Genomic DNA, 23,223 nt, shown 5'->3' on the forward strand with positions numbered 1-23,223 from the left:
GGGCTCTGGAAAGAAAGCAATGAAGTATTGGAAAGCCCACACGGATTGAACAATGATTTGTAGTTTTAGGTCCCCTTGCGGCACAGGACGTAATGTTAAAAGTGGGATCCGAACAATTACATGTGTCCTCACTGGAAATCGAACCTAGAACCATCCACGCAAGTCGCTTGGGAATAAAAATGGAACTAGAAAACTTACGTGTATAGACACAAATTTGCAAACCTGCAATTCAAAGCTCAGAACTCTAGTACCAAACCACATTGTTTCCTGTTGTAAAGTAAAGTCTGTGTCGTACGTATTTTATATATACCAGTATTTACATCTATAAAAGCTGCTTTTTTTAAAATTTTGTGATCGATATATGAAAAAAATAATACGAAGTACTTCAAAGCAATTTGAAATCAAATGCTAAGTGCACATCAACAAAAATTCTGAAAGCTTTAGACAGTGAAACGTTTACATTTAAAATTCCCTCTGTGAATATACAAAAATGTTAATATCAGAACATTACCTGGTATATTCACTGACTTAATACTTTACATGATCTGTTGTCAATGCAGTAATTATTGCCTGTTTATGTCAATGGTTTATATTCTTTATAGATTGCCTCAATTAAATTAAACCTTTTTAAGTACTTTCAAGTGAGAACGTCCGCAAGGGAATTTATGTTAGTTTTGCGAGTAAGAATGTGATTTGTTTCTTTGTTTATCGTTCATGTTCGCCACTCTGGCTTCACATTCCTCTCTTTAATTTGGGATCCATGCAGTTTGTAATCTTATCAGGAAACGATTCAATGTTCTCGGTATTTTGAGAGATATGACAGAAGGAAGAGAACGAAGGGTGGAAAAGTAAATTCATGGACATGGCGGAGGGTCTCAAGGGAAGTCATCTCGGTAAAAATTTTGCTACAACCAAAGAGGGAAAAACTTCATACAGTTTGAGAAAGCGTATACAACAATTTGTATATTAGGTAAACTCTCTTTCCTTAGCTTGTTGCAATTATTATTATTATTATTATTATTATTATTATTATTATTATTATTATTATTATTATTATTATTATTATTATTATTATTATTATTATTATTACAGTGATGTGATTTCCCTCAAAAGCCGCCGCTAAATTTAAAATACTAAAGTAAAGAAATTGTAAGTTAACATGAAAAATTAGCAAAGATGAGGGTACACTGAAATTCCTTACGGTAGTTGCTAACTACTTGTGTTATCGATAATTTCTATGTAGTTCTTGAAGAATTTTTCCTCCCTAATAAAATAAATACAGTAGGACGTCGATAATCCTAACTAATTGGGATCACAGGTAGTTCGGATTTTCAAATTCTTCGGATTTTCGAAAATGACCAAGAAAATGCCATTTAGGCATAAATATACTGCACGGTATGATCTTTTATCGATAGAGTGGTTACACAGTACATACAGTAATTACAGTAGCGTTCGTAAGGCTACTTAAATTTAATGTTTCTGTAGAACCTGTTCGTACACTAAATTACATTGTTCTTGTAACTCACACTTAAAAGTTAACTTGTATAAGCCTAAGGAAAAATAAAAATAAAAATATGTGTGACGAACAATTACATATGAATGAGTTTTTGTAAAAACACTAACTTCACACAAGTTTGTTTACCGTTAGCGCTCAAACAAAATGTAAAAAGCTTCAGGGACCGCGTTCGGATTTTTGACGTTCGGATTATCGACGTCCTGCTGTGCTTACGATGCTGTATTACCTTTAACTATTAAAGTGCCTTATTTTTAAAATCTTAAATTAAAAGTCATAACGTACGTAGCAGGAGGAAACGAACAATTTGAAGATTTTTCACTTAAAACCGCAGAAGTATATTAGACTTAATTTCTCATAGCATATAACGTCATTCTCTTTTGCAGCATGCAGCATACAGAATGAAGCTGCTCGTTGAATATACATATATATGGATGGATGGAAGCTGAAATATTCCAAAAAGGATTCCTTTATGGAGGTAGAATAATCGTACAATTTCCGCTGCGAGCGGAAGGCTTAGACGCTCAAGGAGAAACGGAACAAAGAAATGAATTTAAAATAGCAAATTGGTTACTTCAAGATGCTACCCTGAGTACCGCACATGTATACCTCTTGAGTGGTTTACACGTCTTTTAATTTTATTCTCCTTTATATATATATTAGCAGTGAAAGTAATAATTCCAGGGCAGAATATTAATTCAATAAATAGGTAAAACATGTTAACTATTTTGTAAGAAACTTTTGAGATATTGATAACGGACCTTGAAATAAACAAACGAAAGTAGTGAAGATAAAAATACCGTCTCTTAATAAGGTTTCAAGGCCTTATCATGTTGTGTAATGGCTGTTTAATGTTGAACGTCCGTTTCAGATATATGAGAAGTAAACCAATAACTTAACATGGAATCCGAATCACATGAGCTCCTATCAGGAATCGAACCCGTTTCTCTCACTCTGAAGGTGTGTACGCTGACCATTTTTCTACATTGTCTGATAATGTCACAGTAAATGTGCATAGAGTTTTGAAGTGTACTAAATTATGCATACTCATACACTGTAGCATATACACCTGGGCGCAAAATTTCAAAGTCAGGCGTACTCGCCAATCCAAAACTGATGGTCGACAGTATCTCTCACGTACAAATTATGAGAGGTCCTCTCCCCCCCGCCCCAACACGGCTTTTGGTTTGACAAACCAAGATATTACATCAAGGCATAAAATTTCACAACCAGATAATTAGATTGAGAATAATCTATTTTGAACTGAACAAGTCATATGCACGTTATAACATATCTTACCTTAAAACTTCACGTTTGTTTAATTCTCTCTCTCTGCACTGAAGTACCAGTTGTGATGACTTCACATTGCGTGTTTTCTCTCACTCAGTGACAAGTATTTTCGTGCTAAACAGAAACTGCAGCCCTGTGAGTTTAAGCAGAAACCATTCATACTGAACACTGGTCGCCAGCACTAATTTCTAGTAGCCAATGGCGACCTGGCGACCGGAAATTTTGCACCCTTATATACACTGTGCTACAAAAGATACTCAAAATCACATTTAGGACTAGGCTTGTTAACGTCCCCCATGGATCATTCTATTGTTTTCTATATGTTGTTTGTAAATGTTGACATCAACCTTGGGTGCGCTGACGAAGAATCATGTCATTCTTAATGGGTTTTAAGCATTCGAAAGGAAACAGGAATACGCAGTATCCTTTAAATGTTCTCAAAAGCAACCATGGACTTAAATCGCGGGAAAAAGAGGTCCGTGACCAACTCATTTCTGTGGTAATCATTTATTAAGAAGTGGGGTCTAGCATAAATATAGAAATATGCTTCTTGAGAGTTTTGAACTGAGAATGCTGAGAAATTCAGATTTTGAGTCACCTTTTGGAAACACTAGAATGAGCACTCTTAATCCTCATATGATGAAGACAATTCAAAGAAATATGGAATGATTGTTATTTAAAACACGTTTGGGTTCTAAATTTCGCAGCCACTCTATATAAATAAATCTTTATAATAGCAATATCCTAGCGCGCGTATACAAAAAAAAAATCTATTTGTTAGAAGGTATTAAAAGTAAAATAATTTATTAAAACTTCGCCACTGAAGGAAAGACAAAATAAACTAGCATTTGCTTCGAGTAGTGAATGAATATGAGCTTTAAACCATATAGTGCATACAAGAGTGAATTCATTCTGTTCATACATGAGCGTGGTTCTACATAATGATTGGTACTGGTATTGGAAGCTTCTCTCCTACAATGCATCTGGTGTTCTAGAAACGGTGATAAATATTTGTCCTTGGAATGATGGATTGCAGTTGCCAGTTTTGAGAATCGTCGGGGGTTAAATGGAGTGCGCAGAGAGATTCCCGACAGCTACTGCTTTTAAAGTCATCAATACACAAGGAATAATAATGGAGGAAAATGTCGGTTCTCTCTGCTCGAGAGTCTAAAAGGAAATGCAGCTTCAACAGCTGTCTATTTCTCTTCTGTTTCTATCAAACGAAAAAGTCTTACGAAATCAGGAAAATGCATATACTTACGTAATACACTTTTAATTCCCGCGTTTCTCAGTTGGTGTTGATAAATTGCTGTTCTCTAGTTTGAAAATAAATTACTGCTCTATCAGAGGTTAAGGGAAGAAACAATGTAAACCCAATTAAATCATACCACGCAATGTATCATTCGTAATATTTCTATAAGTTGTCAACTTTGATAATTTATTCTTCACTAACAGTTTAAATATAATTTCAAAAAATTCAACATTTCTTCTTTGATAAAATCACATACAATATTTGGATAAAGAAAATGGTAAAATAAAATAGAAAATTGTATAGATGATATGGAACACAGTACGGATACTATTGGAAATAAAACATTCCTAAAATTTCAACAAATGTTTGATGATATTGTAATAATCTGATAATGGCGTTATTTGGTCATATGTACTATAAAAATATCAGGCCTGTTCATAGAAATTGATTGTTTTGTTATATTTAAGTTCAGAAAGCGATGAAGCTATCATGATCAATAATTTACTGATATTTTTGATTCTACGACAAACAGTGCTTTCTTGACGCACTTACGGTTTAATTTGTCTCATATTAGGCTTTTCATAATACATTTTTGCTACAATCAATACACATTTTATTTCTTTTTAATTATGCAATGATACATTTTTACAGTTATTCTTCTGTAATTATTCTTCAACAAAAAGAATGTGAACAAATTTTTGTTTGGTATTCTAGATCAATATTAACAGACCAAAACCATATTCACGAAGTAATTAAATGCCGACTAAAAGCAGAGAATTCGTGTTATTATTTATTTCAAAATATTTTGTTGTCGCGAATTCTATCGAGAAATTTAAAGCTTAAAATTAAAACGATAATCATGCCTGTTGTGCTGTATGGCTGCGAAACATGGTCACTTGTTTTGAGGGAAGAACATAAACTGAAAGCATTGGGAGCAAGATCCTGAGATGAATATTCGGACTCAAGATGAACGGGAGTGAGGAATGTCGGAAACTTCATAACGAGGAACTGCATAATTTATATTGCTTACCAATCATTGTTACCGTCAAGTCTAGAAGGCTCCAGTGGCGAGATCATGTAACCAGAATGGAAGAAAGTAGGAACTCTTTCAAAATTTTAAATTGAAAATAAACTATGTACCCTATAATCTTTTGCATTCCTCTATAATCTTTTTCTTTATCTCTTTTTCCGCCCTGCAAAAAGAAAGAGTTCAAGAAGTTGGTGAGAGAAGAAGGAAAGTTGCCTATAATGAAAGGATTTCCAAAAATCCACAAAGGAGTAGTGAAGTTGAGGCCAGTGCTTACAGGAATAATATGTTACAACAGTTGGAGAAAAGGCTTAAGAGGATAGCCGAGGCAGTGAGAGAAGGACAGGAAAGTAGGAGTAGAGAATGCGCAAGAGGTTAAGAGGATGATAGATAGATTAGGAAGAAGAAAGGAGAGTACAGTGTTATTTAGCATGGATGTTAAGAATATGTTCCCGAGCCTTAAGAGAAAAGAAATATTGAGAATAATAGAGAGGAAGTGGGTGAAAAGATAATAGAAAACTGGGACAGGGACAGTAAAAAGGCGAGGAAAGGATTAGAGGCATTGTGGGATGATAGATACAGTATAATCAGAGACAGGATTGTTAAAATGAAGGAAGGACTTAATATAGGATCTTGTTTGAGTCCAGTACTATCAGATATAATAATGAATCGATGGGAGAAGGAGACGATAGAAAGAGGAGGAGAAAGACTGCTTCTTGTTTGCCGTTATATAGATAACTGTTTAGGAATATGGAAGGGAACGAAAAGGCAGCTGGAGAAATTCTAAGAGACGTGGAATATGAAAAGAAAGGGATTCGACTAGAGAATGTAATAGAAGTAGACAAGAAGATAAACTATTAGATATGAAAATAAAGAAGTCAGAAGGAGGAGAGTTTATTACATCCTGGTACCAAAAAGAGTGCAGCGGGAGGGTATTGTCACAAACGAAGTGATGTGGATGAGGGTACAAAGAAGAATTTCATAAAAAGCATGAAGGAAAGAATAGGAGACCTAAACACAAATGACGAACAGAGGAAAAGAGATTTAAAGAAGTTCTGGACACAACTAAGTTGAAATGGATACAAGGAAGAGGATAGGGTTACAAGAAACAGAGCAAGGGAGAGGAAGAAAGAGGAAGAAGACAACAACAAAAAATATAATAGAAAGCAAAGGAAAAGAAACTGAGAAGTTAAAGAGAATGCTTCGGAAAGCAGAAATAAGGACGTACAGGAAAGGAGGAAGTAGAATAATTGAACTAGCCAGAAACATCAAGAGAAAAGCAAAAGCGGACAAAGATCAAAGCGGAGTAATATATAGAGTAGGATGCGCGGAGTGTAACAAAATTTACAGAGGAGAAACAAAAAAGGAGATGGAAGTAAGGATAAAACAACACAAGGATGATGTAAGGTTGAAAAGAGATAACAATGCGATATATAAGCATCAGAAAGAGACAAACCACAGAATAGGGTGGGGAGGAGCAGAGGTCATAGAAGTAGAGAAGAGAACTTTGGTGAGAAAATGGAAAGAAGTCAGGGAGGTTATGAAGGCACGAGACAAGGTGATGAATTGGAATGTAGGATTCTCGATAAATAAAGAGTGGGAGAAGATTCTGCTTAAAGAAGAAGAAATGAAAAAAGAAGAAAGAAAGAGAACAAACTAATAATTAAAGGCAGAATGTATCCACCAATAAAGTAAACTTTTAATTGGACACGTGTGCAGCTAAAAAGTGAAAGTGAAACCCACACAAGTATTACTTTTTAATGAAGGAGCGGAGCCTAATTAAAAGTTGATTTCCAGAGAGTATAGAAGAGGTGACCAACTCCCAAGAAGCCACAAGTAGTGGAAGTCTGATGAAGACACAGTTATTGTGTCGAAACTGTTCCGTAATTGTGTGTGTGTGTTCTTTTCTTTTCTTTTCTTTTTACGTATTATCACATAGTCTTGCTCAGTGTTGTGTTTTAATTTTATCTGTCTATATAAATAGAAAGAAATATGAAAATGACTATGTTTGTGACTTAATAACTCTTGAACCACCCAACCGATCTCGATCAAATTTTCAACATAGATGAGATGGGACCTGGAATGTTTTTTTGTCATTTCACTTTGACGATGTATCTTAAGGGAGGGGAAGGGGATATATATAAGAATAGTAGAAAATGGCCGATATTAGTGTCGAATCCATAGTTCTCGGGGTTGCTGAGATGAACAGTGACACTTCTAGTGCCGTTTAATCCAAATTCAGCCCTGCAACTTGGGAGAGAGTGAGAGGGAGATATATAAAAATGATCAACAATGACCGATATTAGTGTTAGATCCATTGTTCTCAGGGTCGCTGAGATATACAGTGACACTTTCGATGCTCTTTAAATCCAATTTCAGACCACAATAGTAGTATTGAATTTTTATTTATATACATTACTTATTTTCTGATTTTTCATATATTTTCTTTGTTTCTATCGATTTAAATTCTTATTCTAACCCAGCGAAATGGGTAATTGACACTAGTTTATTTATAAATAAAAAGACGCAATTTTATTCTATTTAATTCTTGGAATACTATATATTTTTTAAAAAGTTTTATAGCATAATACCAATTCTATTTACTTTTTATATGAATTCTCATATCACTCATAATGCCGATGAAATTATATTTGTGTAGTCTTTATTGTTTTATGTAAAGGTAAATTTAAAAACTTCCTCTAAATTAGATGCAAAAATTGGAAAATGAAATAAGCAGATTGTGGGATTGAATGATGTAGAGAGAGGATAATACATTTGATTTTTTTTTTAAAAATGTTGGTATAATACTATGTAACTGCAGCATAATTGATTAATAATGGTATGCAGTAAACTAACAATATGATTACGTATTTTTTGGGTGGTTTTTTAAGTATTTCGGGTCACATACGTTTGCTCTAGCTTCATTCTCATACATACACGCACTATATGTGCGTGTGAGGGAGAGTAACAATGATAACATATGGGGTGAGAGAGATGCTAATACATCTACAATACAACACAATACATTACCGATTAATTTACAGTTGATGTATCAAGAGTGGTTATGCATCCGCGCTCACTGGTTTTGCAACGATATTGATTGATATTGCAACCTTGTTCCATAGCCATATTGTCGGTTCAAATCGGCATGAATTAGGTATTAAAAAAAAAGAAAAGAAAGAAAGAAGGAAAGAAAAAAGAGAGAATGAAATTTCTCATACCGAAACATGTATTAAATATGAGAAGCCTCTAGTACAAATACAAAAATACAAAAACGAAAAGAAATTTTGTAATACACGTCGCACGAAAACCAAACCAATATTGTTCTCGCCTGCAGGCTATGAATGGTCAATAAACCTAACAACACATATATGATTTTGTACGTAAACGCATACACAGTACGTGGCATGTAGTACTATTGAATTTCTGTCTTCTGTGTAAGCTATTGAAAATGAATTTCTTTAAACATTTTTTTCCTACACTGACCAAGAACGAACAGCACATAAACATGGTTTCAAGGGTAGATTGATTTTTTTAAACATTTTTTAAAGAACGATTTTTACAGTTTACTATTATCAATAATGAATTTTTATTTAAATTTACAAAAAAACGTATGTTATACATTTACCCTCTTTAGACTAAAGAAGGATAGCAAAATACTACGTAAATTCTGGTAGAAGAATAAAATACGTGAATAGGGACATTACAGATATATCGATTAATTGAGCCAGGATTATTAGAATATAATTGATGGTTCAGTACTGTGAACCTGGAAAGATTGTATGTCTATCAGTGTATTCCAAATAATTTACCATCTGATAGATATAAAAATTAATATATACAAAGGGGTTCAATAAGTTTTGCACAGATGGTTATAATATTGTTATTAGTTGCCATATGATGATGAAATTTCATAAGAACGTACTTTTTCCCTTTATCTACATGACCATATAGCTCAATGTAACCTCTGTTTGCTGTTATGCGTGTCGTCCAACGTTCTTTCCATGTCTTGAATGCACTTCGGTAAAATTCAAGTGTTTGACTTTTATATCATTGTTTCATACGAGAGATGAGGTTCTTGTCACTGTTGAATGATTTTCTTCGCAGATAGATCTTCAGATGACCAAACAAGAAGAAATACGAAGGACCGAAATCCAGACTATAGGGAAGCTGAGAGCCGAGTTCCCATCTCCTTTTCATGATTTTCTGCTGTGTTATCATGGCTGTGTGAGGCTTGGAATTGTCATGGTGAAATTATATGACCTTATGTTGCAGCTCCTGTCTAGAGAGCACGTCGTACCTTATCCAGTTACAAAGAATAACGCTCCTTCGTAATTGTGGACCATGCTCCGAGAAGTCTATGAAAATGACATAGCACTACTCCCAATAGAGAGAGGCCATAATTTTATGCCCTGATCTGGAAAGTCTAGGCTTTTTAAACTGCTGCAACCAACGTTAGTTACTGGCACGGTCCAATGTGTGATCCCCATAAATCTGAAGCAAATTCCTATGAATTGATATGGCTGATTCATCACTGGTGTTTAAACAGAGTTCCATTAGCGATTGTTGTTAGGTTTTGATGTATACTTCAGTGTCTATTGTGGTTTACCTGTGAACAATAGGAAACAACAATATTATTACCATTTTGAAGTTTAAGGATCAAAGTATGTTCACCTAAAATTTCATTTTTATTTTGCAACTAATGAAAATATTATATCCATTTGTGGAAAACTTATTAAACACCCTTTGTATTAGTATCTTGCATCACGTTGTTAATTTGGTTTCACGCTATGCTAAACCGCTTTGTTCGATGTCTACTTACAATAGGTTTAAATTGAATTTGTTTGTCAAACAATTCAGAAAATAAACAAGTTTACAAATGAAAACAAAATTATAAATTAAATAATACTGAAAATCATTCAAACATAAAAAGTTGAACAAGGAAACAAGTATTGTATTTCTTCAATTATAAATCAAATATGAAATCTTCATAAGTTTTACGTCTCACGATTATGTCCTTGAAGCTAAATGAGACTCATTATTAGTGAAAGTGAATGATTATGAAAGGGATTGATGGAATGTGAAAATGAAAGGAAACGGAAGAACTCCTAGGAAACTCATGAATGCGGTGTTGTCCACCACAAACTCATTAGCACCAAAGGTTAACGCTGCATCCTATTTTCAGACCTCTTTTCTTATTCGAGTGTCACTTTTTCACACTTCATGACTAATGACTACGAGACTCGACAGAGACACGAACACAGAAACACTCAAGGACAGTTAGAAATGCTTCTGCTCCTCAGAGAATATCAAACTTCTGATGAACTGACTCTCATTATCTGAAACCGAACGCCTGCGATCACTCGACTACTAGCACACGCATTGTGCCACCATGGCTCCGTTCTTCAATTGCAATTAATATTCTCATACAACAAGCCAATGTTTGAGTCAACTTACACAGTATCTCCATCTATGCATGCACAAGTACTATTTACAGCGTTTATTTGGTTATTTAAAAAGGACATAACTAGGCAAACCGATAGGCCAGTTCTATGTGCGAGTTCCAATGATTCTAGTACGCTCAAGAACAGAACGAGTGAAACTCTTATTGGGTTCAATAAATGAGGTCATTGTGAGTTAGAGAAAATGAATAAGTTTTCTCTTGTACGGTTTTCTGTTCAAAGGCAGTCAATTTCCCTGAAGCGTTAAAGGAAATATATTAAACCAGTAAAATATCAATAGGTGGTAAGTTTTTTTTTTGCATGATTAAAAAGAAGTACATGTAAAACCAGGGGTGGACTGGCCATAATCAAGTACCGGCCCGATGGCCGCTGCGCCCTCCTCACATCAGTGCCTTTGCGCCCTCCTTGGGAGGGGCTAAGACCCGTCTTAGCCTCGGGAAGGCGCACAGTTTCCTCTCTGAACACATTTTTTTTTTTTAAAAAGTTACATAATTATTTTATAAGTTCGCTAGCCATTGGCCAGCTAGAGCCCCACCCCAGACCCTGGTATTCGCTCGGCCTGTGGCCTCGCTCTTTTTGTTTTCGGCGTAGGAATGCTATTAATGATATTAGATTTACCCCTAAATATATAGATTTGACTCTAATATCGGTCATTTTGGACGATTTTTACATATCACCCTTACCAACCCCACGCCCCGCCCCAAATCCCAGTATTTGCTCGGCCTTCGGCCTCGCTCTTTCTGTTTTTGGCTTTGGGAATGTCATTATAATGATCTTAGGGACTCTGAAATTTATAGATTTGATTCTAATATCGGTCATATTGGATGCTTTTTATATATCAACCCTCCCACCCCCACGCCTCCGCCCCCAGATCCCGTCTTTACTCGGACTACGGCCTTGCCCTTTCTGTTTTAGGATTTGGTGGTACCATTAATGATCTCAGCGACTTCGAAATATATTGATTTTACTCTAACCTCGGTCATTTTGGATTATTTTTACATGTCTTTCCCTCCCACTCCCGCCGTTAGAGACGCTAGTGGCGTTACATAAAAACAAGACTCCGTTGAAGACTTACAGATGAACATCTGGAATCATTGTTCTTGATGAACTCAGAAAGAGACATTCTGACCAAAATAGACAACAATCTTATTATTGACAAAATGTGTGAAAAAAAGCGAGGAGATGCGAAGGCTCCTTCAAGCATAAAGCAGTGACTTTACTTTCATTTTCCAGTTTTGTTTTTGAATTTCTTTTTTCGCTAGGTAAGTATATAATTCTAAATTTACTTTTGTTAATTTGTAGTAAATGTTTCATGTATACTTTTTATTAACGGTTTTAAAAATAGATGAAAAATAAGTTAATGTTATGATGAACATAGCTTTAAAAGGACAGAAGTATGAAAAATAGCATAAGCCCCAAACTTAACTCAAATCTTCAGTTATAATTAGGCTGTTAACAAATGTAGCCGAAGAATTTAAACAACTGGTGTGATTTTTGTAGTCTCAATTAAAGTGTGCAGATTTATATAGGCCTAATATACGAGGCGTGTTTTTTAAGTAAGGCCGTTTGAACATAAGTACACAACGAAAGGTTATTTCAAAAAAGTAAATGTATTTTCAGAAAGTACATACTTTACTCTATTTTTCGACATAGTTGCCAAGTTTGTTCAAACACCCATCATATCTCTTAACCAATTTCAAAATACTCTCTTCATAAAAACTTGCCGCCTGCTCCGATAAATAAGAGTTCGCTGCCGTTTTCACATCGTCGTCATCATTGTAACGGTTGCCACTGAGGTGTTGTTTGAGGTGGAGGAACAGATGGTAATCGCTCGGTGCAAGATCAGGACTGTAGGGTGGGTAGTCTAAAACTTCCCAGCCAAAACTGTCCAACAAATCGCGAGTCTGATCTGCACTGTGAGGTCTTGCATTGTCATGGAGAAGAACAATGCCCTTTGTCAGCATGCAGCGTCGTTTGTTTTTTTTTAATCGCTCTGCGTAGCTTTCACAGGGTTTGGCAGTATGCTTCTGCATTGATAGTGGTTCCTCGTTGCATGAAGTCGACCAACAAAACACCATGTCTATCCTAAAACACCGACGCCATGATTTTGCGCTGGGACAGAGTCTGTTTAGCCTTCACCTTTACAGGCGAGTGTGTGTGTCTCCATTCCATGCTCTGTTGCTTCGATTCGGGCGTGATATGCGAAACCCATGTTTCGTCTCCAGTTACGATCTGACTAAAGAAGCCGTCACCTTCTTCGTGATAACGAGTCAAGAACTTCATGGCACACTCAAATCTTAGTTTTTGTGGTCCTCTTTAGGAGTTTCGGGACCCAACGGGAGCACAGTTTCTTAAACTGTAGGTGTTCAGAAACAATTTTGTAAAGCACTGATCTCGACACGTCAGGAAATTCGTTTCAGAGACCTGTTATTGTGAAGCGCCTGTTCTCACGAACTCTCGCTTCAACTGAAGCCACCAAATCGTCCGTAATCAAAGAAGGGCGACCGGAGCGGTCCTCATCATGGACGTTATCACGGCCATTTTTGAATTCTCGTACCCACTTAAGCACTTTGCTTGCACGCACTTATAACAGTATCACCGTACACTTCGCAAATCTGTCGATGAATTTCTGCAGCAGACAGGTTACTTGCTGACAAAAACCGTATCACTGAGCGAATCTCACACGCCGTGGGCGACTTGATAGTCTTAAACATTGTGAAAGCACAGAACACAACCGTACAGTTCAGCTACAGAGTTGAAACTGAGCACAGTTGTTCCCGAGGCATGCCGTTACATGACGCACACGCTAGTTGCGGTATGCGCGCGAACTACTAGTGTCTACAACAAACGGACCTTACTTAAAAAACACGCCTCGTATTTAGTACTCAAAGTCTCTTTTTTTTTTTGTTTATGAAAATATTGAATTTGTATAATTCTATCGTAATTAACTGCAATAGCTACTTAATCTTTTGTTGTTTTTTTGTGTACTAATTTTCCGGGGAAAGTCCCCCGGCACTTTCTTTTATTAGGTGGGGGTATTCCATACAAGCCAAAGCCTCAGATGGATGGCGCCCTCCCAGTGTATGTGACCGCGCCCTTTTTACATAGCCAGTCCACCCCTGTGTAAAACCCGAAATGGTTACCGGTAGCTGAAGTGAAAAGGTAGATCATATATTACAATTTTGCATCTAAGATTGACTAATCATGCTTTCATTATGTATACGCACACATCTGCACATATCAATTGATATACCAATGGTATAACACAATTATTTCTTTCATCATCATGAAACCAGGTACATAGAGGTCAGGCACAAAAATATTTCTACATCGAACAGGGAAACGAGCGGTTAGCCTTTTATTTGTCGCCACTCAAGAGATGAATATATATCCGATGTTCTATTATGTATATTGCAATATGATGAAATGGATTTATATTTTATTTAGTTTTTGATTTATGATAATGAATTCTTCACGCATTAAAATTTAATTAAAGTTTAACATATAATATACAAAACTTATTTGAATATGAATCCAACATGATCCAGTGCTGTTATATTGGCTTATTAACTAATGTGCTTGTTATTAACCCCATAAAATTCATTGAAAGCATTTGAGAAGCACGAAATTCTGGATTACCGCGTGATAAATTTATTAACGCAAGTTTGAACTCTCCAGAGCACCAGAATTCTCTCTCCAATCCAAAGTTTAAACACGTCTCCTCCTTCTTATGTGTTTTTCACACTAAATTCACGCTTTTTTTCCCATCTTTATATAGTGAACTTCCCAAATTTACAAGAAATAAACAAGATATTTACATTGTGTTCCTAGAGAAGTCCCCAAATTTCGTATCAGTACATTTTATGTGAAACAATTCAAACAGAACATGGAATTCTTTCATGAACATGTAATGGAAAAAAGTATCCAAAGTATAAGACATATATCAATTGATAAGGCTCACCTAGCTGAAGAACATGATATGAATGATTGTAAATCCTCATGTGTAATTTTCGGGATAATTTAGAAATAATATTTTTGTAAATCTAAAAATATATGCTGTTCAATAACCATGTCACCTATTAAGGTAAAAGTGATACCGAAGTATTCCTTCACTGTTTTTAATTATGACACAAAGAAGATGATAGTACACAGCATTGCTACTGACATATAGTCCAAAATTATGATAACTGTTAAACTTTATGTTTATCTATAATATTATGCAAAATGAGGTACATATGTCAGTCAATAAATGAGTTCAAGCAGAGCAAAGTGATATGCTTGAGTCTAAATTTTCACGTGTTTTCGAGAAAATCGGGAAGAAACCAGATTTTTTATAAGGCTAAAAGTATGTAGCTCATTGCAAATAGTAATTGAAACTTCCTTTAATTCTGCTGGAACAAATTGCTAGATTCTTTCTTCAAGGAATTCTTCTTAAGCAAACTTTAAGCAATTTTAATTGAAGACGCATCATTCCCATCAAAAGTTTCAATGATTCTTTTGATTGATTCGAAATTCTCAGCATAAGAAAGAACAGCTGCAATACATGTATACCGCCACAGTACGTAAAACACCCCCACATCGTCTCAGAATCTCTTCCAGCTTGAACCACACTCTCTACAGACTACGGATATAAATCCTCACTGGACTTTTGGAACACTGGACGGAAAAACCGCAACTCGTTGTTTTTTTTACAATATACGCTTCCATTTCGTTACAGTCCAGTGTTTATTCTTTAACCTATTGAAGACGATCAAGGTTAACGGGCCGAAACGAGAAGAGTTCTTTTTGTCGTTGATTATTCTGAATTAAGATTATTTTACGACAATTTTGACGCCAGCTTTTGTTCACATGGATGTTAGACCATTCCTTGTAACCTACACGTTGAGCAGTCCATTTTGATACATCAACAAATTTGACAAATTTTGTTACCATGGTACGTTGAAACATAATAATCTCTTTTTACCATCCTTTCTCATCTTTGCTTCGTCCCTGATTGGTACTCATTCTAGTTAACCGAAATACACTTGTATTTGCAATGTTCGGCCACTAGACGGACAAATGTACATTCTAAAAAAGGATGGTTATGTTTAGTCCAGTGTGCTTATTGTCAAAGGCCAAATTCAAATGTCGTTAACACATTTTGTATTGGTATCAAATCAAAGTGATCTACTAAAAAAATGTAATAATATAGAGTTTGTGGGGATTTATATGAATATCGAAATAAAGTTATCAATCATTCCATTAGCAAAAACTTGCTTGCACATTTCTTGCATTGATTACTTGGTAGGATTAATCAATTTTTTCTACGTAGAAGAGCAGTTTCATTGGCACGGACTTTGTTTTGTTAGTAATTGTTGGTACAGTAAGTCCTTGAACATTGTCTGTATATATATATATATATATATATATATATATATATATATATATATATATATATATATATATATATATATATACACGTTCTTAGACGATACGGGTGCCCGTATATGGTGAAAGAAGCATTGTATCTTTCTGTTACTGGCTCCAATTAGTGTCACTTCCAGCTCCTTCTGTGGGGCTAGAGATCCACTCTCTCTCTACTGAATTATGACGTTGATGGATGTTAATTACTTGGGAAGGAACTTTAGGTAAAGAAGATTGAAATAATGTGCTTTTTTGTTTTCATATCCTCTTGTTAATCACTTAACACAGTTTCAATGTAAAATAGTAAATATTTGAAAGTTGATACAGACTATATCTACTTTTACTTTCGAGCAACGATAAGAGAGACGAAAGTATGGTCATCGTGAAATAAATCGAATTCAAGATTTGAGACGGATTTAAACCAAAAAAAATGAATATATTTATCCGTTCGTTCAATAGTTCCAATGTTTTTATACTCACTTAGAGTAGCGTTTCTCAACCTTTTTTCCTTTGGGGCACCCAAAGTAAGTTTCAAACTTTGTGACACCCCTGCATGTGATTTTTTCCTAGATTCAAAAAATCAAAAACATAAAAAATACATATTTTTTTAAAAAAAATATGGAACGACTATGAGATACAAATCTCACCAGCAAATTACGTAAGACTCTTGAATAGAAACATATTAACATAAAAGAAACTCATAACTCTTAAGCAGGAATATGAGAAAGAAATATTGCCATCAGAAATATAAGAAGACATGACATCAAACTTAGAACTTATGAGATATTTGTCCCTGGGGATTTTTGCAAAACATATCTATGCATGGACGAACTCTTGACAGACATATTCTCATGTCCAGTGTTTGTTTCCAAAGTAAAATGAACAACATTAAAAGCAAACTTTTCAGCTGTAAACTTGGAAGACAAGTATGAAATCAAGTCGATTGGCGATATTTTTTATTTTCTTCTGAAGAGTTTTTTTTTTTTTTTTTTTGCGGAAGATCTTAGAAGACATTAAAATTTTTAATTTAAAAATCTCGCGACATACTTGACATGTATTCGCGACACAGAGGTTGGAAAACGCTGAGCTAGAGGTCATAAGGATTAAAGTATCGAGACCAAATTTTAAACTAAAGGTTTCTATAAGATTACCGAGGGAAGGGGCAAATTTTCTTCCTATCTGCAATAATAAGGATAGTTTGCTAGAGGGTGAAAATAAAAAAAAAAACAATGGAAATTATTTCAATAGCGATACTTGCGATTTTGTTTTCACTTCACACATCAATACTTCATTAAGAACCCTATACTGTAATATAATTCATCTTTTTCTGACAAAAATTCAGTTACACTTTGGGTGTGAGTTTCGGCCTGTTGTTTTGTACGGTTGAGAAGAACAGTCGCTTACTCTGCGGGAGGAACGAAGACTGCAAGTATTTGAGAATATAAGATCCTGAGACAAATATTAGGACCCAAGAGAACGGGAATAGGGAGTGGCGGAAATTTCATAACGAGGAACTACATAATTTATACTGTTTACCAAACATTGTTAGAGTCATTAAGTCTAGAATGTAAGAAAGTAGAAACGCTTGCAAAGTTTTAACTGGAAGTCCAATAGGAAAACGACCATTAGGAAAACCTAGGCGCAGATGGGAGGGCAATATTAAGATGGATCTAGCAGAAATAGGAATCCAGAAGAGAAACTGGATCCAGTTGTCTAAGGATAGAAGTGAATGGAGAGAATTTATGAATGCGACATTGAACCTCCGGATTCCATAGGCCATAGAGTTAGTTAGTCAGTATGTCTTCTTTTCGAATGATTTTCTCAGATTTTTCTCAGATTTCATCTATATTAGTCACCCATGTTCCATTAATAACCCTACAGCTCGGAGGAAATAATTTCTTACTAAAACATTTTCACAAGGATTAGTTTATTGTCGTAGGTGTTTTTCTTTTTTGCATTATTTTCTCAAAAACTATTTAGACGATTGTGTTCATATTTCATAAATAAATATTTCAGTAATAACTGTACAATTCTATGTGAAAACATCCACAAACGGAAGTTTACTGTTGAAGTTCTTTTTGTGTCAATTTCTTCAAATACTTCTGGTATATTGGATAAATAATTTTTGTTGGAAAAATTCACAAGGCTTACTTTATTTCTCCGAGTCTTCGGACGAAGTTTTTCTAAAACACTTTATAACTGTGTTCGTATTACACAAATAAACATTTCAGTAATAACTGCAATATATCATGGTCTAGTTTAAGAAATTGGAAAGGGGAAAATTTAGTGTGGCGGAGTGTTATTTTTTACTAAGAGTATGAGAAATGTATTTTGTTTAGTTTTGTTTTTGAAATGGCGTTAATACAGAATAAAAGTCCCGTGTCTGCCTTTTCTTGTGCATGATGTGAGAGCATTACTTGCATTTCAAACATTACAACTCGTATTAAAGGAAAACTAACAATAGCTCAGTGAATGAGTTTGAGTTTGAGTTTTTGAGTTTAACGTCCCTTTCAGTAGCAAGGCTATATGAGTGTTCAGTGAGTGAAACTATGTCAAACATTGAAGTATGAAGTGGAGGAAAAGCAAAAAGCAAAAGGAAAGGTATTTTTTCAGTCTTATGTTCTTCGTATATGTTTTGTATAAGGATGCTAATGAGACAACACTTAAGTCTAACTCGTGTTAAAAATTGTGTTGTAAAAAATGATGTCTCGTCTCGTAAAACGTATGTTTCTATTAGAAGACCCCTGTCTCTCGTGTTGAATCTCGTCACGAAAGTTCCGTCTCGTCTCGTCTCGTGCGCAATTCTAGTAATGCAAACTAAACGAGGAAAGTTGATTAGTGGAAGTGAATTGTTATATAAAGAACCGGCGGAATGAGAATGTGGGAAAAAACGGGAGTTCACTCAGTTTGTTGTGATAATTTTTCCTGATATGACATCTCTCAAGAGCCACTAATGCATAAAGAATGTACGCTAAACTAAAGATTTAATTTTAGTTATATTTGATAAAGAAACTAAACTAAATATAACAATTGAATTAACATATTATTTTCTCATGGCCATCTAACAGGAACAGGCCTTCTAATTCACTCTATATAGATAATATTAGTTTATAAACTCAATCCTATTAATACTACAAAAACATATCAGCCTGTTAGTAACACTAATATCCTCAAATGTTATACTAACCCGTTTAAGATATGTGTAATGTTGGCTGTATAAAAGAATAAGGAAACAATGAGAATTCCTTTTAATATAGAAAAAACGCTATTTCACTTTAATTCCTAATAGTAAACAGTCACGCTAATAGAAGTTGCTATATGGACTATTACTTGTCTACCTGATGCTAATAGATGTTGTTATGTGCGCTGTTTTTTGCCTGCCTGATGCTAATTGATGTTGCTATGTGCTCTATAAGTTGCCTGCCTGACGTTAATAGACGTTGTTACATGCGCTATCACTTGCCTGCCTGACTCTAATAGACATTGCTTTGTACACTATTATTTGCCTGCCTGACGCTAATAGACGTTGCTATGTGCGCTTTCATTTGCCTGCCTTGCTACGTGGGCAATCACTTGTCTTACTGACGATGATAGACGTTGCTTCGTGCGCTATCAGTTGCCTGTCTGGCGCAAATAGACATTGCTTCGTGTGCTATCACTTGCCTGTTTGACGCTAATAGACGTTGCTTCGTGCGCTATCATTTGCCTGCCTGATGGTAATAGACGTTGCTACATGCAGTTTAATTGTGTATAAGACCTATAATAATTGAATAAAAATATGGTACGGAATTTGTTGTGTTTGGTGGTCAAACTCAAATAAATAAATAACTTTGTTAAACATCAACAATTGGAGCTTTTAATTGGGCACGATTTTAACCTATAAAGTACAGTGGGATGACGGGACTTGAGCGCAACAACTAGCCGATTTTTTTTTTTTTTTTTAAGTAATGTCACTAAATACAATGCGTTTCATGGAAGACATTTTAACAACGTCAGCATTACATGGCTCTGAAGGCAGTGACTGAAAAAGATAAGGACTTCGCAGAGTAAAGCCTAAAATCCTTTGGTTATACTTGAATCGGTGCTTTTAGAGAGAGATACTACACACGAAGAGTGGAAGCTACAAATAATAATTGCCACTCCTCCCTACGTGGTGAAAATGCGGTGAAAGCCAAGCGGCTTTTGAATAAGTGCGTAGAAAGTGATTTGGAACAAGTTTTAAGTGCTTGGGGACTCATCTTCTTGGAAACATTTTGTGTCTGCTTGATGTGCAAAGGGGGTAAAGCGTGAAAGACTATAAAGTGAATCCTGCAACTCTGGACAGGCGAAAAGGAAAAAAAAATAAATAAAAGTTGAATATTTAACTAGAAAATCTAATTACTTTCAGGCTGCATGGAGGCCGTAATAAAAGAAAGAAAGAAAAAAGCTACATACAGTTTCTCTGTGCTGAGAGTTTTTTGCTCGTGCTTTTCACGGAGCATACAAGATTAAACTTGCTGCATATATAAATCTCTATTATGTTCAGGATACTTTAATTATTGTTTTGTCCAGAAAAATGTGACTGAACTCTACAGCAATATTTTGTAGAGGACGATTAATGGTTTTTAAGGAATGTCCGCGCTATGAAAAACCGCATTGTTGGATATATACTCATATTTATAAATATAAATTTCCACTAGTGACATCCATTTAGTGTTAACACCCTTATTTCCATTTAGTGTCATCACCAGTGTTTCTTCCATATATGATTTTGGGGGACACTGACCCTCACAGCTCTGAAAGTGCCGCCCCGGAGGAGACCAAAATAATACGTGTATAATATAATAATTAATAGAATAGTACCAGCAGTGCCCCCGGAACATTCTTTTTCTGAAAGAATGACTGGTCATCACTGAAACGAATCATGTACGAGACGTCCACAAGCCACAGTTAACGAGTTACTCAAAGTGGCTAATGAAGCCAATAATGGAAAACATGTTAAGTATTGAGAGGGGTAATTAGCCTAATTGTATTGTCGAAACTAGTGGCGTACGCAGAATTTCATCATCAAGGGAGCGCTCATTCTTTTATCCTTTCAAAACATGCGTAAGTTTATTGTACTATACCTTAATATATTAAATGATTATTTTTTTCATTACATAGTGCTTAAAGGGGAGAGGTGAAACTCTGAAACCCCTTTGAGTGCGCTACTAGTCGAAACCATTCACCAATTCCTCTATTAGTTTCTGGAAATGATATACAACGGTGTCCCAGATGCAAATACTTTTTTGTTAGTTTCTAGATAGGAGAGAAGAAAATATAGTGACCGTGAAAGAGAAAGAAAAATATAACTTCATATTCAATTTCTTTGTACATTTCATGACCCCTACATGCTAAAAGTGTGATTTTTGGATGTATTTCCTATCCTTCGTTGTTGTGTATTAAAGTTTAGCGTTTATTTTCAACGGTGAGGCTATATGAGAAATGGACATACTATTTAAGGTGGAATCCGAACGACCGCAATCAAGCCCGGACTAATGTCTAGAGTAAGTAAGCTGGAGCCTGGGGCGGCATATTTGGCTCCCTGTTTCTCCCTTCTTATACATTACAAAATGTGTTAATTTTCTTAGAAGGAGGAGTGGCTTCGGAAGTATATCCTAGAGCTAAGTATAGCCTAGCCTTCCAACCCTGACTGTAATGCGTTCAGAGTTCATAGCTCTCCTAAGGAGAGTGCCGGAATCTCTGTAAAGGCGCGCGGACTAGCCACTAGTCCAGTGGGAAAGGCTGTTCATTCGTTCTTCCCTATGCATCTACACACGCATAAAGCCATGACATTCAGTATATTCAGAACAAATTTTAAACTTATTTAAAAAACAAACAAACAAACAAACAAATACTATATTTTTTTCATTTGCTTACAGGGCGGTGAATACAAAATAATGTGACATTCTCAAAAACGGCTCTAACGATTTTGTTTATACTTCAAGAATCAATATTTTGTTAACAACCGTACCGTATAATATTGTGTAAATCAATTCTATTTTTAAAAGACACATTGGGCAGTTTAATTTTGGGGGTGAGGATCTTCGTAACTTTTTCAAAAATGACTCAGGCGATTCTGTTCATATTTAATTAACAACCCTACAATGTGACCGACGTCATGCTGTTGGAGTGTTATTCTTTTGACAATTTTGTATAAAATATAAATCGACTAAGGCAATTTTGTTTATAATTTGTAAGTACACATTCCATTAATTGCTCTTCAGTATGACAATCATATCTCATTAAAATTCGACGTGGAGTAGTTTCTTCTTGGGAATGAGACTTCTTTATGACACATTACAACTTTCTCAAAATCGAATCAGACGATTTTGTTCCAATTTCGTAATTAAATGTTTTATTAAGGTGGATCACTAGGTGTTCTTGGTGCTATGCTAAAAACTGTTTGAATAATGCAGCGTTACAAGATATTGTCGAGTGTTAACTGATGCCAGATAATAAAAGGAGTAATCATGGAATTCTGCTTCGATACTTACTGGAGAATTAGTTTTCGACCTTCACCGCAACTCCTCTTCTCGAACTGCAACTCTAGAAGCCAGGAATTTTCTTACTGCGACTATTACAGTAAACGTGCAAATTTGGCAACAACGCATTATGGCGTTGTGCGCAAGTTTCGTCTCAAAATCTATTTCCTTAAATGTAAATTAATATTTAAATAAAATATGAAACATAACACGAAAAACGATCAAACAATATATCTATTTCGTAATAAGATTGTTACTTTAAAATACTTTACACATATAAACAAATATTTCATAAAACGGAGCACTTCCAGTAAGATCTACCAGCAAGTACTCATTGTAAAATGAATCTTGTGTGTTCCTTGTAAAACGAATCAAATATTTTCTTTTATTTGTTACATTTTTCGGTATCAGGAGATACAACCAAATGAATCAGTGTCTTGTGCTGTAGCTGAAATATTACTCTATCTTATAGTACAATATTCATAATATGTAACGTTTTATTGCACAGTAGATAAGGGAACGAGCTAAAATATGTACTGACTTCCGGTTGTGGTGATCCACCTTAACAATCTTACAATCTTTAATAACAATAAAATAATGCGTTTATCTATTTGTCCTCAGTTTTTTGCAAAGAAATGAGTCACCTAGAATCACCAAATTTTGTACATAAATGTGTACCAGATCTACGGAGCTCATTTTTTTTATTTTGGACTCGCGGAGATTTCCTAGCGGATGAAAATGTATCCACATCTTTGATTGTTTTCTAAGAACGC

The 23,223-nt window shown here is 35.1% G+C and overlaps 1 long non-coding RNA gene across 1 annotated transcript in view; it reads right to left on the reverse strand.

Annotated features, from left to right (window-relative positions):
- Nucleotides 1–8,333: 8,333 nt before the first annotated feature.
- Nucleotides 8,334–23,223, reverse strand: part of LOC145672771 (uncharacterized) — a 105,128-nt gene continuing 90,238 nt past the window's right edge. The window contains exon 3 of the long non-coding RNA XR_014128646.1: nt 8,334–9,691. This is a non-coding gene — a long non-coding RNA (uncharacterized LOC145672771). The remainder of the gene's footprint in view (nt 9,692–23,223) is intronic.

The sequence above is a fragment of the Thermobia domestica genome, chromosome 16 (genome assembly GCF_964235325.1).
Source record: "Thermobia domestica chromosome 16, izTheDome1.hap1.1, whole genome shotgun sequence".
Lineage (NCBI taxonomy): Eukaryota > Metazoa > Arthropoda > Insecta > Zygentoma > Lepismatidae > Thermobia > Thermobia domestica.